This window comes from Zosterops lateralis (genome assembly GCF_965231275.1).
Source record: "Zosterops lateralis genome assembly, chromosome: 7".
In the NCBI taxonomy this organism is placed as follows: Eukaryota; Metazoa; Chordata; class Aves; order Passeriformes; family Zosteropidae; genus Zosterops; species Zosterops lateralis.
The window spans coordinates 13,695,949-13,701,913 of NC_139767.1; positions in this window are offsets into that span (position 1 = coordinate 13,695,949).

Here is a 5,965-nt window from a genome sequence, read left to right on the forward strand (position 1 = left end):
CTGTACAATTTGCGCTGAAATAAAGTGGCTTTGCAAAACATTACTTGAATACAAGTTATCAACAGGAACAAGTTTGACTCCTCCTCATCCATTTAGCTTTTTCCCTTCCTCATTTCAAGGGACCCAGTTCAATTTGCAGGCATGGAGCAAAACTTTCCTGAAGTTCAGCAAAGGATAGTCCTATCTGGCCTCACCTGCAGAGCAGGGCTCATCTCTTCCACCCTCCTTCCTGTATGAGCAGAGTTACATGCAAAGCCCTTTCCTGTCTTCCTTCCCTTCAGACCTGCAGCACCATGAGCAGAGGCACCTGCAGGAGAGTAAATTAAGCATCGGTATCACAAGGTCCCGGGCGGGAATTCTGTAACCCAGAGGAGTGAGGTTGCAGAAGGAAAAGAAGGGGAAGAGAACAAAAACCCCCTTCTTCCTTTTATGCATGCCTGAAACCTTACAGCTCTTTCCACCAGCCATACTCCACTAATTCCAAGGTGTCCTTCCTGCTCCCCTCACTCACTAATATCTTACTGTCAGCATGAATTTTGCCTGTATAAGGGGCAATAACTGGGATAACTCTAAACATGCTTGGTAGTTTCCTTACAACAGTATTCGTCAGTGACACAGGAGATACAGGAAACACTGATGATGTATAAGATACCAGACAATGATGTATAAGATAGTTGCATAAAACCCTCCCAAAGTTCTAAACTTTCATAGGTGTTCCTTTGCCCTTGGCAGATATGGGCTACTGTCTCTCTGCAGCCACAGAGTGAGCCAGCATCCAGCTGCAAAATGCCTAATTAGGTGATTTATAATTGTGTCAGTAGCATGTGGCTCACCCAATGCAGAGTATTTTACTGAGCATACACCTGGTTATCAAATAACCCCTCCCATGAGGGGTGATTTAAATTACCTGAAACAGGCTGAACATTCAGTGGGGTGAGGGAGGGTATGGGAGAGAGAAACCTCTGTAGTCCACTAGTCACTGACAGTCACCTGGGAAAGGCAAAGCCGTAGTTCTGATTAAAAATCTGTGTTTGGTATTTTAACCCTGAATTCTTCACGCAAACTGTACCTTAAAAATAACTAAGAAAGGATTCCATGGCCATGGTGGGATGGCCACCACTTCATGATGGGATGCTTTGATGAGCCATCCCAGACTTAATGTCTGCATTTAAAAAATCCACTGCATGTGTTTTATTTTGCTACCTTAACTGTAGCAATGTTTCTCTGCTTGTTTTTCTTCACAGCTCTTGTTTTCATTGGTATCTACTAACTCAACACTTATTGAAAAGGGAAATGGGTCACATTATCAGAATACTGTTTAAGTGTCTGCAAGACATTTTGGCTAGATCTACTTACAGAAGGAGACCTGGGATCTGTGAGGGCACTTGGTTCACGTGGAGACTTTTGTTTAATAATTGTGCCTAGTGGCAGGATTTTTCTTAAAACATACAGAGGCCTCTTTGCTCACTAAATAAAATATATGTTTTTTTCATCTTGACTGAAAAGCATGTTTCTCTCACTCAAATTTGCAGTGGAACTTATGAATCATGAGCCACTAGTCAACATGGGTGGCTGTTTTCGTTGGTATGTCTATATTTTCCAGTAAAGAGCATACTTTCTTCTTTGATCTTGAAACAGAAAGATTACCAACCCAGATAGTAGGAAGGAAAAACAGGGCCTGATTCATCTGGGTTGGATTCCTGATGCAGATGAAACTTCCTTCAGCTTTTGAAGCTGGTGATGGAAATGCTTCATACCATTTTTCCTTGACAGTGTGAAAAAGAAAGAAATGCAGAAAATATGCTCAGCAGCATCTCTTGCACTGCCTTGACATGGCTCCTTGGCCAGGCCAGACTGCTGCAGACCACTGAGGATGCCTGTCTGGCTGACAGCACAGCCCTGTCCGGGCCTGAGCAGCTCCTTCACAGATGGAAAACCATGGGAACAGTGTTTGGCAGGACAGTGTCTACATCAGACCCTCATAAAAATGAAGCCCCAGGCCATGGACTGTTTTGCTGGATAAATACATTGCGCTTGAAGGAGATCCTTATTCACTAGCTGAATGCTTTAATCAAAAAAACTCACAGCTTTTTGAGTAAGAAACTTTTTTAAGGTGCAAAGTACTTTTTGCTCTGGAAGTATGCCTTAAAGATTGCTTGTTGTAGCCTACAGAAGGTCTGTAGGTGATAGAAGCTGCTGTCTGGCCAAGGTTTTGTCAATCAGCTGGGTGGATGTCAGGTATTTTTCTGGAAGCTACCTGTCCCCACAGGCAATGTTTGCCAACTTCTATTGCAAACAGGGCTGTGTCACAGTCATGAGATATTGCAGTTCCCCAAATAGTAAATCCTTTAATTTAGTTTTTCTCCCCTACACTCCTGAAACCCACACATCCCTCTAAAACAGCCATGACAATGTCTTTAATTTCTCTTTCATGATCACAGTATAACCACGCAGGGCCTTCTGCCAGGCCATTCCCCTGAGTTCCCCCTTTCTACACAAGTGAGCTGCTGTGAAGTCCAGCTGCTGTCAGCTGATGTCCCAGAGCACTACCCTGCTGTAGGAGGGGAAGTCTTGGCTGGGCTTCTGAAGCACAGGCATTACGAGGACCCAGGGCGTGGAATGAGATTTCCATGGAGCTGTGGTTGTGACTGAACAGCAGAGACACAGCCAGGAGAAGGGACAGAAATGCAAGCATTGGTTTGGCTTTCAAGGATGTAGGTAGCAAGAGCTACTGAGGTGTAGCTCCATTTCATGAGAGCGGCTGCACTAAGCTCTGGTTCCCTCGAGAGATCCCATAGTCCCTTTGTCTCATGGTCCTGATCCTGCCCAGCTGTGTGGTAGCCCCATAGAGAGGAGCATCAACACAATGCACACAGCCAAGTGTTCAATACCATATCTATTGTTTCACTTGGGCCCAAAAGAGCATTAATGACCAAATTTAAATGCTTATTTTTTAAAAAAAAAATTTTATTTAAAAAAATTAAAAAATTATTTTTATTTTTAAAATATCCTTTTATATTTCTAATTTATAATTTTTTTAATTTAAAAATATTTTTAAATTATTTAATTTTAAAAATATTTTAAATATTTATTTTTTAATTTTTAATTTTTTAAAAATTTCTTATTTTTACAATTTTCAAATTTTTTTTTGAGGGGGAAGGTGGGGGTTTGGTTTTTGTTTTGAGTTGGGTTTTTGTTTGTTTGTTTGTTTTTCAGGGGCTGTTGTTTTTCAAAGGGAGAATTATTTGTCTGAATAGACAAAAACAAGTACCTTCCATTTTGTGGGGGAAAGTAGCCAGCTAAAGGACTGTGAATCCCAGTTTTAAGATTCTTCCTCTCCTGTTTGTCCTCAGGAGCCTGAAAAGCCTGTGCAGTGCTCTCATACTCAGTAGATTATGTTCAGACTGGCACCCTTGGAAGGCAATATGCTCCCTCTTGCTCTCATCAGCGGGAGCTAATGTAATTTCCACTTTTCTCAGTCTTTCAGAGATTTTTCCAGAAGAACCCTAGGACAGCAACCAAGCCTTCCTTCGCATCAGGTGGAAAGGGAATTCCCCTCTGCAAGTCTTTGCACGATCCAGATGTTAAATCCTGGCCTCAATTTTGAGAGATGGCAATACAATATATAAGCTATAGTGAAACTTGCTGCTGCAGTGCATTGAGACAGGGGATGAAATACCAGTGGTGATGGATTTGCCAATAGTGTTCTAAAACCTGGGAGGAGTGTTGCAGGATTTAATATGTGGAAGACGTTTGATATTTCAAAGTTGTTAATGTTTGCAGTTTTTAAAAATGATTATGCTTGATGTGTGCAGCAGCTAAATCTTTCTTGTTGATAATCAGAGCTGATTTATCTCTTTTTAAAAATTGATCTCAAGCCATGTAAGATTTTATTATTCCCAAGAGGAATTAAATAGCTCAGGGATACTCATTTAAATCAAGTTCACCCCCTGACCTCTTATTCATATCTCCAGTTCATACCTGTCCAGTTCATTTTGCCAAAAAAGCTGTTTAATCCTCCCTATTTCTCCCTCTTCTCCAAGCAACCCTACTCACTGAATTGAACTCCTAATCACAGAGCGTAAATACAAACTTTCATCTCTCAAGGAAATGGGAGATTTTTATTTCTGGGTAGACTGCTATAACCATGATGGACTGGACAATTTAAGGGACTTGGATATATGGAGTGTCTCATTGCAAATGAAGGCAGAGATTTAAATCCAGCTCCCCAGTAAATCTTGTATGGGCAGAAGTCCCTACTGACCACGTGAATTTATTTTTAACTAAATATTTTTAAATAGCTATATTTTTGGGGGGTTTTGGCTGTATTTTTCTGCATGGCAACTTATAGATTCAAATGTGTAGGGAACTTGCCTCATTATAAAACACTTTATGACTAATGGTGTCTGGTATCTTCAGTACCAATCCTAATTTTGATTCATTTGTTTGCTTTACTCAAGTCTGGGAGCCTCTTTTCCCCTGCCTTAAATAAACTTCTTAAAGCCTGTAAGAAGTGTGATAGAATTCAGAACTATTTGAACTTTGAAGTCAATGAAATACCTGTACTAAGGGAAAATGGTCCTCTTAGTGTCATTTCATTCCCTATCCTATATATTACATATGAAATTGCAGTCTTAAAGCTAATCATTAAACTCCAAGAGCATTCGTACTTGGGTTCATAATTCAGCTTGGGAAGATAAACTTGCAAAATGCATATCAAGGTTAGCATTTCAAACCATCTCAAGATATGCAGGTGTTCAAATTATGATATATTTGTCATTTATCCTTCCTCCAGAAATAGTCTTTTCCCAAAACTGGGAGTTCCTAAAGAGATACTTTACTTCTTGAAATGATGACCTGTTAGAATATCAGATTTTTTTTTAGTCTAACTGACTGTTATTTTTTATTTTCTTTTATTTTACTCCTTTCTTGTAACATTGCCTATAGAATCGGTTCATGTTGTTTTTACACAGTTTTTTCTTTTTTTTTTTCTCATTCTGTCATCCTTTATCTTCTTCCAGCTTCTTTTGATTTGGAGATATTAGAAAATGACAGAAAGAAATTGAAAAATGTCCCAAAATAATGTCGGCCATTATAAGCATACTGCATAAGGGATTAAAGGAAAGAAAGACGATATGGGACAATATGAAAAAAATACTTTCTCATGAAAATAATAGGAAATAAACACATGCAAACACTGTCATTACCTCACTTCCTAGAAACAGGTCCAAATTTTTGGTTTTCTCTTTTTTAATATTTTTTCCTAAGTCCTTTTCCTGTTTCCCACTAAAATGCTATACTGGGATAAATTGTTCTGCACTCTCTCCCCATTGTGCTGTGGATTTTACTGAGATTAATTCTTTCACATGACAGACATGCATGCATGAACGTTCTTATGGACACATATGGCATAATAAAAAAATATTTTATTAAGAATAAAAATATCTTTTTCCAAAAAGAAAGGAGTAATGGAACCTGAGACTTCCACAAGCTTTTTATAATGAATATAAATAATTTATCTCTCCAATGCAAAATGTATGCATTTTGAACTGCTTTGTTCAGACTTCCATCATTTGTGGTTTATCCAGTAGCATCCCAAGGCAACCCTCAAGTTTTTCCTTCTTTCAGAAACTCTGTTTCTGGAATTTCCTGCTCAGTCTGGTTGGTGAAAACTTCCAAGACTCTCCACTGTAGCATGGGATCTTGCATCCATTTCTTCTCATAGGTAGTAGATGTTAGCTATTTTCACCAATAATTTTCAGTCACAATAATTCCATCAGTATTTTTTTTTTAATTGTGAAATCAATGTATTTATGGATGCACAGTGAGCTTAGTTTGCTGGGGAGGTCAAGTAATTTGTCAAAGAATGGTGGGAGAAAATGTAATGTGACCCAATGCACCAGGGTTCCTGTCTCCATCACTGCCTAGGAGCTGGTTGGCTGAGCAGGGCTGTGTGATTTGCAGT